We start from the raw sequence: 13,830 nt of genomic DNA on the forward strand, positions 1-13,830 counted from the left end.
TTCTCGAGTAGAGTAAGCTCTGACACTGGTCTTTGGCAGCAATAGAGTATGTCACAGCAGAACACATATCGGGAAGAACGTTTCTAACCTTCCCTACTTGTTCGATGTGAAAGTGGAGCCCTGCTAACAAAATGTATGCTCACACTGGGAAGACCTCAATGACCTTTGGTGTGCATGTTATCTCCCTTCCTCATAGAATTTGTCCTTGAGCCTGTTCGAGCCTCCAAGTCCCATAGTAAAGGCAAGACATGGCACAGAAAAACTGAGTGGCACAGTTAGCCACATCATGCTTAAACACTGCTCATTCCTACAGCATGCGGTGCATGCAAGGTTTCTTCTTCACATTTTCTGACCCAAGCTACTGTGGAGAAAATTATGCACGTATTTCTCAAGTTCAAAATGATTTTATTGAAGTTTTGATACAACAAAAGAAATAAACAAGCACAATACACAAAGAATAAATCTGACATGCGTAAATGATTAATTGATGAGTATGAAATGCAATAAACCAAAAATGAGAAGGGAGGGTGAAGGGAGAAAAAGGAGGGAGGGAGCAGGGGAGTGAACATATCATAGAATCATAAAATCATCAAATATAGTCACAAGTAAATTGGATAAAAAAAAAAGATGGTAAATAAGGAGAAATTAATCACCAAGATACATAAAAGAATACTTAATCATATGATTGCACAACATACGAATCAATAGGAGACCAGAAAGATTGAAATGACTGTGAATTGTGAGTAACACCTTCAAGAGACAGTTGAGCTCCTCTTCTTGTAAAGGTAATCCACGACCACCAAGCATGAACTGAAAGAGAAGAAGCATCATTCCAACAAAAAGTAACGGACTTTAAAGCAGCTGTAATTAAGAAATTAAATAACTTTGTGTCTGACTCATTAAGAGGATGGGAAAGGCCAACCGATTTGCATATTAACACAGCATAAGAAATGTTATCATGTAAAGGCAACATTTTCAAAATGACATTCCAAACATCCAACCAAAATTTCATAATAACTGGACATTCAAATAACATATGACGAAGCGATCCAGAACTGGAATTGCAGTGCCAACAGACATCAGATGGTAACAATTTCACATGACTTAATCGAGATGGGGTCCATAGAGCGTTAAATAGAATATAAGCATTAGTCTGATAAAGAGACACCGGAAGCCAAGCTTAGATACTGTTGAGCCATATTGAGGACCATAAATCATCTGATAGGGAAATGGAAAGTTCAGTATTCCAAAAAGATGAGATTGCACCAACATTGGATCCTTGAAAAGTGGTACATTTTTTATAAAAAACAGACAGCTTTGGAGGATGACGTAACAGCTGTAAGGTAAATTAAGAGGTCATTAGTGGTGGAAGAGGGAATACCATTGGGAAAGGAGTCCAGGATAGAGCTACATAAAGATTGGTATTTTGAAAAATCAGAAGCTGGGATATCAAACTTTAACTGTAGTTGCTCAAAAGGAATAAAGGCATTTGCACAAAATACATCTTTAAGATATAAAATTCCTTTTGAAATCCACGAGGACCAGAGGTTAATGTTTCTATTTAGTTTAAGTAAAGCACTATGCCATAAAGACAAGTGGACTGTAGAGAGTAAGGGTAACTCAAAATAAGAGTCCAAATCATTAATTATTAATCTAGAAGATTTAATTATAGAGGACCTATGAACAACCTTGGATGCAGAAGACATTGACATCAAAGAGGGCAATGAAAAGGGTCGTACAATTGATGACTCTATATCTAGCCACATTGGAGGTTGGACTACATGTGAATTTGTAAACCACAAGGAGATTTGTTTTAAGATAAAAGCTTTATGGTAGAGGTAAAAGTCTGGAAGGGCAAATCCCGCCTGGGACTTGGGGAGTTTTACTTTTCTGTAAGCAATACGAGGAACTTTGTTGGACCAAAGGAATTTAGAGAACAGTTTATCAACATCTTTATAGAATTTGAGAGGAAATTGAGTGGGAATCATAGATAAGGAGTAAAAGATTTTCGGTGCAATATTCATTTTTACAGCCTCCATCCTTCCCCACCAGGTGAGATAAAGGGAAGACCACTTGGACGTTTTGTTTTTGATATAATCAAGTATAAAATCACTATTCAATTTTAATGTAGCAGGCAATGAGGATACCCATGTATTAAAGCTTAATGTTTTGCCAAAGAATATCTGTGTTTGGTAGCATGTCCGAGGTACAAAAAGCATTTAAAGGAAACATTTCTCAAGTTATCATCCGAGAAGCCTAAAGGAGAATCTACCCCTGGGACAATTCCTGCGGATCCGCAGGAATTGCACCTTCAAAGACGAATATATGTTCCATGCCAATGCTTTAAAAGAGAGGCTATTACTCCGCGGATACCCAGCTAAATTGCTCAAACATGCGCTCAAAAGGGCGTGGTGGACACCAAGAGAGACACTTCTAACCAAAAAAGCCAAAACTGATCAAACCAGGATAGTTTGCATATCTACATTTTGCCCAACGTCCAATTGGCTTAAAAAAGAAATACACAAGAATTGGCACTTGGTGAAAGATTTGGATGGTCAACTAGCTGAACCCCACCACTCTTCGCATTCAAGAAAGATAAGAGCGTGGCAAACCACATAGTTAGAGCAGCTATGCCCAAACAAACACCCACATCACTGAGAGAGTATCTGAATTTACCACCGATTGTAGGACACCACCGTTGTGGAACGTGTGTGTGTTGCCCTCTAACGCTGGAAGGAGACGTGTTCCAACATAATGGTGTTTCATGGAAACATTCCAAATTTACAAATTGTAAGACCAAGTATGTTATATATGGCATAATATGTCCATGTAACAAACTATATATAGGAAAGACGAGCCAAGAGGTCAGACAGCGGATTGGACAGCATAAATCAAGGATCAAGAAGTCCATTCTCACTGCCCCTCTGGTGCAACATTGGATTGACCACGCACATACAGAAAACGATGTCAAATGGACAGTTATACCCAAGATAGAACCAGATCAAAGGGGAGGTGACCTTGAAGCGAAATTATCAACACAACAGGCAATTCTCATTCTGAAATATAACTCTGCAGTGACAGGACTAAACGAGATGTCTGAATTATACCATCTATGATCCCACATATCTGTGTATACTGTAAACCCATGGACAGTTCCGCCCCGAAACAAGACACATTTTCCAACTACATCGCCCAGCGTGCACCATTGTCGCCACGGAGAAACATGGAGTCTTTTTACCAACTACACGGACCTATGATGGCACAAAGTCATCACTGCGCACCACATGAACCAATAATTGCACGGCTTTCAAGGAGAAACACCAAGCGACCTTAATTCAATGCATGGATTAAAAACAGGCACCATGATCAACATGGACTTATTTGTACAAACACTGGTTCCGTTTTGTTTTCTTAAAATTGAGAACAAGACCTAAGTAACCTTGCCGTGATACAAACTACGTTTCCCAGACTGCAGAGCGCCAAATAGTGGCGTCATATTACTCGCCGAGAGTGAGTGGCTCCAACGCGACGGCAGATTGACAAACGCCGAGCGAGGGAGAGGATCCTGTCTTCCAAACAAGGTGAGCCCGGCTGCCGCCCCGCGAATGCTTTTTCATAGAAGACTCAGATCATAATCGAGCAAGCGATTCCGCTCGTTTCCATGGACTAATTAGGGGTTCATTCTCTGTTGCCCACTGCAGGAATTGAATTGAACAAAATCTTCGAGAATATACGTTAGTTTTTACATCGGCTCATCGGCAATTACAGGTAATTGAATTGTGCGCCTGATATACGCCTTAGCGAGTGATTTGCAGTGCCGTTTATAGTGCTTTTTACAGTTTAGTTTTTATCAACAGAAAAGATGGATATTTGAGTCAACAACAAGAAAAGATTGCTATTTAGCAAGGACAGCTTCATTTGCAAATCTACAAAGAAGACGAGGTAACTTTCTGGGTTATGCTTGTCTGTCTATAAGTTGAGGGTCCTAGTCCAGGAGTTTGGTTTAGTAAGATGCTGTTGTTTTATTTTTCACAGGACTGAACCCCACGAGGTCCTGAGGAGAATCCCCATAACAAAGGGGTTTCGAAACGCGTCGACCTTCTCTTTACATAAGGCCAATCTTCATGTTAAATAGAACTGTTAAAAAACCTAGATTGTGAATAGATGTGATGGCCTAATTTAAAAACTTATTGTAAATATTATTGAAAAAGAATATCACCCCACCAACTAGAGTAACGGGTTCTGTCGAACCTTGGTGAGGCCCTTTCGTTTTACCTAATTTGCCTTATTTCCTAATTTTGACTCTTGTTCTTTCCCTTTCTTCCACCGTGCACTTTTTTATTTAATTTTCTGGTGTGTCTATAAATGACAGTGAGAATGTTGGTATGAAAGCTTCACAGTATAAATGATGGATGTTTAACTAGTGTGTATGAATGAGATATGCTCATTTTTTTCGGGTGACATTTTGCACTTCTTTAAACTTCTAAATGAGATTCCCCTCTTCCCCATTTCAAAAATAGTGTACCCCTTTTCAAACATTAAAAATTTGGAATTTTTGATAAAAATAATTAAAAAAGAATAAAAGATTCATACGTACACATTTGCGTGTTGTGTATATGCTACAATTGTTTAATGTCATTGTGCATAAAAATAGCTGAATGTTTTTCCGCAGTATTGGCATCCTGTTTTGTTTAGATTGATCGGCGGCGCAGCCTTACTGCGTTCTTGCCAAACCCTTTTGGTGTTCCTTGCTAGTACTAAGTAGAGCATTAAACTCATAACAAAGCTTTTGTAGTTTAGATTTGTGTTGAGGGCCATTAGAAGAAATAAATAAACGTTCATATTTAGCAATTTGTTTGTCCAAGAGTTTAACATTAGAGTTAAATTGTTTGTTTTCATGGGCCATAATAGAAATTGTAGAACCTCTAATGTAGGCCTTAAATGCATCCCATCTATTAACAATTGAAGTTGAACCTTCAGGGTTAAACAAAAAATAGTCATGAATAGCTTGTAATAGTTTAGGTTTATGCTTATCATTAAGTACAATGTTCGAGTTCATACACCACCTACTTTGTTTGGTAAAAGAAGAGGAAATATTTAAAACAAAGGAAATTAAGGCATGGTCCGATATATCAATATTACCTACAACAGGATTGGTGGCTGACTGAAGTAAAGCGGGCGAAAGTAAAAAATAATCAATCCTTGAATGAGAATTATGGGGAGTAGAGAAAAAGGAAAACCACTTAACCGTAGGAAAGTGTAGTCTCCAAATGTCAGCCAATTTGGTTGAGCGAAGGAAAGATTTAAAGGCATAAAAAACTTTAGGGGGTCGGAATTTTATAGTGGATAGTCTATCTAATAACGGATCAATAATCACATTGAAATCTCCCCCAACAATCAAAGGAACTTGTCCCAACTTTAGTACTTCAGTAGTTATAGTTGACCAGAACGAAGGGTCATCAGCCGTAGGGCCATAGATATTAAGCAAATAGAAGGTTGAGTCATACATTTTTACCTTAACTACAATATATCTACCTTCTGTGTCAGTAAACTTACTAAGAATCTGACAGTGTAATCTCTTAGCAAAAACAATTGCAACCCCATTTTTCTTCCCCAGCGCAGGAGAGGAAACAATATTATCTACCCATTTTTTCTTCATATATTGTAAAATTTTGTCATCAACATGCGTTTCTTGAAGAAAACAAATGTCCTCTTTGCAAGCACCCAGGTAGTCCAAGATTTTCGTGCGTTTTATTGGATGCCGCAGGCCCTTAACATTAAGTGAAACAATTTTAACAGTATGAGTATTAGCCATTAGGAATTAGAAGGAAGAGGATAGAAAAAAATGCAAAGGAAGAGGAACTGAAAAACAGCCATGGAGAAAGAGCAACTCTATGTAGAGAGCAATAAAAGGAAGAACACAAAAGGGAGAAACATAAAGGGGAGGAGAAAGAACAAACAAGAAACAGAAACATAAATAAGAACATAGAGACGCACACACGTTCCTCAAGCATGGCCAGAAAAAACGCTGGAGCCCGTGAAGAGAGAGACATGTATATGTCAGGAAAAATCAAACCAGAAGCCTTCAAGTAACGGGATCATGAGTGTCCATTGACGGTGAAGCTTGTTGTTCCAGAAAGAGTCTTAAATCTTCAGGACGATGAAATGATTTAGAAAAAGAGTCCTTCCAGATTCTCATCGTAGAGGGATCAAAAAGACCATACTTAAAACCAAGGCTTCTCAGTTGTGGACGATCAGAAGAAAATTCCTTGCGAATAGCAACCGTTTCTTAAGCAAAATCTTGATGAATAAAGATTTTACAGCCATCCACTAAGAGTGAGGGAATGTCTCTTGCAGCCTTCCTGATAAGGACCAAATGATGGTGTCGCAAAACCTTAAATATCATTTGCCTGGGTTTAGTGTGGCGAGGATTCCTATGTGAGGGAATTCTGTGAGCCTTATCCACTTCAAATTTTTCGGGAAATTTGATATTTAGGAGGCCGGGAAGCAAGGACTCTAGATATAAGCGACAGTTCGATCCCTCAACCTCTTCAGGAAGATTGAAAATACGGAGATTGTATTGTCTATTACGGTTTTCCAATTCCAACAGTTGAGTATGCATTGGTACTATTTGATTCCCCAAAGGTGTAAAAGCGTCCAATTTATTTTTATTGTCTTCAATTTTGATAGTATTATCAGACACTTTCATGGAGATAGAAGCCATATCTTTACGAATATTTTTCACTTCAGTTGCAATAGTATCAGTATTCATGCGCAGCGCCTTAATTTCCTCCAAAATTAGGGCAAGGGAAGGTTCCGAAGATTCAACTACCTTAGACTTAGTTGGAGGAGGCGATATCTGCTGTTTCCTTTTATTAGTAGGCACATTTTTATCTTCCATCCTGAGGTGAAAAAATAACCTTTTGTGTCAAAAAAATGCAGAAAATGAAAAATCACCTCAAAGGTTAATAAATATGAGGGAAAAAGGACGTAAAATTCCCCAAAAGGTCTTCAAAAGGACTGGTGCAGCAGCTAAACTGGGTTGTGGGTGTGGCCAGGCCCAAGCCAGGCCCTTTCTTCGTGAGCAATCTGCCCCCAATGCAGAGCAAGCCGGTAGAAGCTGGAGCAGAGGCAGGGGAGAGGAACCAAGAAGCCAACAGGAGCACTTCCCCCACAAGAAAACGCTTAAAAATGAAGCATAAGGTAGGCGATATAAAGAAAATGCAAGCGCCGCTATTATTAGGCAGTTCCTGACAGGAAAATCGTCGTTAACCGGCTAATTGGGCCGGGAGACTCACGGAGCTCCGGTGGTGGCGGCCATCTTGGTCGACGCTCTTGCGCGACTCTCCAATTATGCAAGTATTTCTAAGAGCCTTTGTTCCACAAATCACCACTCTTTCATATATTAGCTCATGAAAACCTTTCATAACCCCAAAACCTTCCCATCTTCTCTTTTTTCTATTTCTTCTTTGCCATTGTAGGTTTAATGGATGAAGGAACAAACATAAAGAATGAAAACTGTAAAACTTGAACATAATTGCAGTGAGATTAGAGACTTCAAGTGCATAGATGCAAGATAAACACCGATTCCAATGCTGTGGTGCAATTTATATCAATCCAAGGGAAATTATAAAGATTATGTAAAATGAGGAACTGTGAGGAAGAGGTGAGGAGAGTTACCTAGAAAGTGTAGCTAATTAAAGTCCGCAAAAACTTGATTAACTCCGAAAAAACTATTTGTTACAATTTATATATTTTGGTTCTCCACTGGTAGGTTGCTTGTTTTGCTTTTCTTCACACTCACCTTTCCCCAATTTAAACATCTAAGTGAAATTGTATTTCAAAATCTATGTAAATCTCTCGTTCTAAAAGCTCATCTATTAATGTTGGCATATTTTTTTCTTTTAGTTTGTATTATATTGTAACCCCTGATCAAGAATTCTGTTCGCAATATTAAGAAGACTGATCATTCTTCTCTTTTCCTCAGGCTAGGTTGAACAGACATTCCATTCCAAAAAGCAATGTGAAATTCCAGATGGTCTGTAAACCCGGTGGTTAAGAAGACCTGCTAAAACCAGAAGACAAATTTGTGAATGCAAGATACTTCTCAGTAAAGAATGACAGGGTGGTTTATGCTTAAATTTCAGTTCTGTTTATTTTATGTATAAGTACTGCAAAAATATTTTCCTGCACATTTGCATATGTGCTACATTTAAATATGTGTGAAACAAGAACAAATCATTGAGAGTTATGTAGGCCTCAGAGTTGGGCAATCCAAAACACGACACTGGTAAACGGTCCTATTGCATGTATGTTCCACTATTTGTATTTTGGGCCTTATTATTTTTTAAATAAAGATAATGAATGTATACCAAGTACATTTAAATCAACAGCTATGATTTTTCATATTGCCTAGTCATGGAGTAGTGTTTATTATAAAGCCTATTGCAACTGTAGAACTGACAAAAAAAGTTTTCTTCCTTCAGATTTTGGGCCCTCTTTTTATAAATGAAAATAAATCCTGTGCAAAACTGTCTACAAAATGTTCATCAAAAGATCAAGTATAAAACCTCTACTTTATCATTGTAAATATCAACTACATAATTACTTTTTAAGTTCATTGTTTAAGGTCTGTATTTGTAACTAAGAGATTTTGCATACATTTTATATGGGTATTGTTCTTTTTTTGTTTTTGCTAGTCCAAATTTTTTAGGATTAGGTTGGCAGAAGTGTAATTGCAAGGAATGAGTAGTATCTGATCTTCGCATGTAAGCTTGCAAATGCTTATGAATTTCTTACCACTGATCTATTCAACTCCCTAATCATCTTCATGCCCGCACATATGCAACGTAGTAACATATTCAGTTGAAACTATTTGGGAATGGATACGTCCGTCACCTCAGTCATTTATAATAAATTAAATTATTAAATGTCAGCTACTTTTTAACATCATTTTATAAAGTAGATTGCATTTTTTTGCGTTTTGCACTTTTTCATAATTTTGATAAGCGTTGACTCCAGAAATAAAAGCAATGCACTATTAACTGGTATTCAACTTCAGGCAACATTTTAGTAAGTCATCTCTTAAGTTTCCACCACAACTGGAATTCTGACGTTTAACTAGCCACAAGTGAGTGTTGCACCTTAACAAATATTTTGTACTCATTTGATGACTTTACAACTTTGGTTCTAAAATTGATGTGAATGAAGAGATACATAGTGCATCTTTCAAAGTTAAACTGTGTTTACGCATACATATGTATATAAGCGGTACATAAAAAAATTGGCTACCATGAACAAATCGCTGAGAAATACTAAAAGGGCGAATGCATTTAAAATAAAATGTTAAACGTTTGCCTTTGTGTGTAAAAAGTAAATAAAATAACACTATTAATTACAATGTTCAATAGCTTATTTAAATCTTTTTTTCCATTTCCATTTGTAATTTTTATTTTTCTATATTTATCTTGTCCCAAAAATAAAACATTTTTTTGCTGCTCATCAGAAAAGTGTTTCTGTTCTTTAATATTTAAAAAAGGTTTATTTCAGTTTGGCACATGTATTAACATTTTAGATACTTTGTATAATTCAACTGAATTATGCAGCAGCAAAGTTTGACCTGCACCACTCCTACCCCGGATCCTGAGCTTCAGTACTAACTAGTTTCTCTGTCATTTTGCATGCCGCCAGTTAATGATGTTACAGTTAAACTCCACAGGGATCACTGTATTTTTTTCGATTTTGAAGGAGGGCTACCATGTGCACATCCTTTGCCTCCGCCTAAGTAGATGTCTGCTAAAAATGAGTCCCTAATCCTGGCGATCTCTTTGATGATAGATGCTGTACAAATGTAGAAGGTGCATCATTCACAACATTCTTTAGGTTTGATGTAGAGGTTGGCAGACGCATACTCCATCACCAATGTGACTGGTATCCCATCCGTCTTATTACAAGTGTATTATATCCTATCAAACTTGCAGTAAGAGGGTGGGATATCTGTCACATTTGTGACGGCATAGCCGCCTGTCAAACTCGAAATCAGGCCCTTTGTGTTTCAGCTAGTCCATAAGGATCAGGAAAGAACTGCAGGGGATTCTTTTCATCTGCGAATGGTGTCACTACGTAACTTTGTATTTTACATTGTTACGAGAGCTGTTGCTCACAGTCTTCTGCAGTCTTTCCCAATCCATGTGGGCCTGGGTTTCAACTATTGTCTAGTAGAACAGTTATCAGAGCTTGTGAGAATCTTGCATCTTGAAATGACAGAGCTTGCCCTAGAGTTGTAGCATAGCAGAGCTTATTTCTCATAATTTCACAATACAAATTTGACAGACCGACATTGATCCAGAAGTTAATGGTGTTCATGCTCAGCCAGGTTTTAGCAGTCTTGTAACCATAAACCGAAAAACTCCCCTGAGTAAATATTTAAACTTCCAGCAATCACTTTCCCCTCAACCAGTAGACATTAGCAATTGTACATAACGTACAACAACAAAAAACAACTTCGGAGCCATGGGCAGGAAATCCCTATGCGATTTGGAATAAGTGGGCCTACAGGCGTCCCTGCCACCTGTTTGGACTCATGATGCTGGATTTAGGCATCCTATAAATCTCCCAGTTATAATACCAAAACGGTGCTGTATGTATATTTTATTTATTCAGCATGTAGTTGCCTCACGACTAGAGTGTTGACAGGAGAGCAATCAGGGAGCAGTAATCCTTGGTCCAGATGAAAAGCCTAGGGTTAGGGCTTGAAACCTGTAGACCTCTGAAACTCAGGAACATAATTCCATTGAGTTTTACTTTCTCCCCATTTTTTAACAATTAAAGCTAGATGTACAAATAAAATAATTGTTCCTACTAGTTAGGTATTTTTAATCGTCCACACAACCTCTCCCACTCCTATTTCTTTTATCTTTTTTTCATCTATTAAGTATAACACCAAAAGGTGCTTCCACATAACTAGTAGGTCTCAGTTTTTCCAGTTCCGCAGCGGAACGGGAAGGACCCAGTGATGAAGTATGCCACCAAGGGGAAACCCTGGTGAGTGAGGGTTATCTATAGAAAACCTTCTGTTTTCCAAAACCAGAAGTGGAAGTCTAGTCCAAGACTGACAGACGGGCTCTCTTAGTTTTCTGTTAAGTTCGTAAGGAGGACGAGTCCCTTTGTCTTTTTGCTCTACCTCCCCTCCATTGACTCATACATAACAAACAACACATACCAAATACCACAGACATTTAGAATAATATATATGGCTTTAATCCTGTATTCCCCCAAAATAAATTGCATTAAAAATGACATCTATATAACAACACATACATTAACATCACAAATGATTAAAAGGGAAATCTTCTAAGACATTCCAATAAATCTGTGCAATAAAAACCACATCTACTACTTGTGTCACCAGGTGTTCTTGAATTCCTTTATTAGCATGTAGGGATCACCAGGATTGTAGATTATGCCATTAAATTCCGTTGATGCGTTTTGGTGTAAACAGCTGATTTCAACCACAGTCTTCAGGTGTATTGAAGAATATATATATCTCCTCCAGGCAAAGCTCCTCCCGGACTCGTTGAGACCCGTGGAAAGTGGCACGCACGCCGGCGGAGCAACCGGCAGTCAAATCCTCCACATAAATTCCAAAAACAAGCGTGCTCTCAGGAAAGACCAGACAGCCCAAACATCAGAGTGTCTGTTGTTTAATCCACAATGCGTTTCACCTCAGCAGAGGCTTGATCACGTGAAAAGGTCAGCATAAACAGCACAGCGTAAATAGTAATCAAAACATGAACATCAAGATAGGACTATCGAAAACATAACAATGGCCATCTTGGAACAGTGCATATTGTTGTAAATGCATAGAAAGAGCAACCAACACAAACAATTTGCTGAAAGTAAAGTTAGTTAAAAATATGTATCCGCTAATACTGCATATTTTAAACACCTGTATGATACTTACGGTCGAGAAATAATTGCTGACCAACGTTGCATATTAAATAATACCTGCAAACAATACAGAAGTGGAAAATAAATAAAAGTCTCAATTTTCAATTAATGCAGTCTCTTTTTAAAAAAAATTTTTTATTGAAGAAATCAAGAGAAAATTTACATATATCGGGCATCATACATAGAATACAATATAGCGATAGGTGAGCGAATAAACCAATATGGAAAAATCAATTCACAGGAGTATGCAACGTCGACCTAGTTAGGTACATTAATGAGGAGAAGTACGATCAACAACCCAGCGAAGCAGCAGCCAGCAGGGCTCACCCACCCACAGTTCAGGAAAATGAAGACCAAATTAGACACCCCGATATATAAGAAAATCGATACAGGATAAACAACCCATCTCTCGTAAAAGAAAAAAGGAAAGAAAAAAGGCCATAGAACTAAACTAAGGCAAAATAACAAACCCCTCCCCAATCCCCCCACCCTGCACCCCTGCAATGGCTACGGCCCAACCCCACTGGCAGTGTGCCTGTCGCCCCGGAACTAGACCTAAAAGTAGGAAAAAAGAGTGGAGGAGGAAATATCAAACAGACCCCCGGTCTCCCTTACTCCCCGCCAGTAGCAGACCGCCCCTACACATATCCAGAATAATACAATGCAACAATTAAAATCAGACGGGGGGAGCTTGTAAGAACCACCCAACTCCCGCGCCATTATAGGTTACAAGTCCCGTATCAAATGAAGTCATTTTTCAAACCCATCCAGTCAAAGTCAACCCTGGCCACTGCTGTTAGGAGAAGGACCAACTTCCACGGGAGCGAAGACAAATCCCTCCACCTCCAGGACACAGAAGCAAGAATGTGATAGATGACACACACTCCTGTCTACTGTCCCCTAAAAGTATGAGGGAATTTACCCAAGGAGTGTCCACCACTCTCCTCATACGAGGGGTAACGAAGAACAGAAGGCGTCTCAGGGGATGGTCCAGGCTAGGAAATAAAACCAAGGTATAAACAATAACAATCCCCACAGTTACTCTGAATATTACGAACAAAACATTGACATGTGTGATTAACTCGATTGATCTTACCCCAAGTGTAGGTCAGGCAAGCTTCAACAATGAGTTCAGGATATAGTGAACTGTAGATAATCCCAGTCTTGTCAAGGATAGTTGAACTCACGAAGGACTCATCACACCTCAGACGTAAACTCAAAAAGGGATAAAGGGAGTGAAGTGCACCACCCGGCTGCAAGGGGCAAACACAGCGGAGCAGTACAACCACACACATACACAACTCAAAAGATAAGGAGGGAGTGAAGTGCACCACCGGCTGCAAGGGGGTAAACACAGCGGAGCAGTACAACCACACACATACACAACTCAAAAGAGAAGAAGGGAGTGAGGTGTACCGCCCGGCTGCACGGGGGGTAAGTACAGCGGGACAGTACACTCTCAGGAGGAGAGACACCCGGCCCTTGAGGAAACAGGGCGGAGCGCTCACTCTCATAGGAGTACTCACAAACAGAATGCCCAAACGAAAAGGAATTGAATTCAGCCCCCAGGAGTGAAGGGAATGAAGGCAACGAGCTGAATACGCCCGCGAAATGCGTGAGCGTTGGTAGGGCCGCCGCGTTCAGGGACTCGCGGACAACGAGGAAATGCCGAGTGCCGGCTGGCATGCAGGCACAACGCACAAGGGTGAAATATACACGGAACAAGGTGGCAGCACCAGGAAAAGGGCGAAGGGAACCTCTCCGAATCACCAGAGGTCCAACAAACAAACGAGCAGGAACCAGGAAGTGGAGAGGGGGCGTGGTCACGATGAAGTAAGCCAAGCAAAGGCTTCCTTCTGCCGCTCCTCCTTATTCACTGTA

At 39.3% G+C, this 13,830-nt stretch overlaps 1 protein-coding gene across 2 annotated transcripts in view; it reads left to right on the top strand.

Moving 5' to 3' along the window:
- Positions 1–9,509, top strand: part of NDFIP2 (Nedd4 family interacting protein 2) — a 197,675-nt gene extending 188,166 nt beyond the window's left edge. For both annotated transcript variants that reach the window (XM_078657493.1, XM_078657494.1), the window contains one exon: positions 7,988–9,509. The gene's annotated coding sequence lies outside the window, so the exon portion shown is untranslated. The remainder of the gene's footprint in view (positions 1–7,987) is intronic.
- The last annotated feature ends 4,321 nt before the right edge of the window (positions 9,510–13,830 follow it).

Source organism: Lissotriton helveticus, chromosome 8 (genome assembly GCF_964261635.1).
Source record: "Lissotriton helveticus chromosome 8, aLisHel1.1, whole genome shotgun sequence".
Lineage (NCBI taxonomy): Eukaryota > Metazoa > Chordata > Amphibia > Caudata > Salamandridae > Lissotriton > Lissotriton helveticus.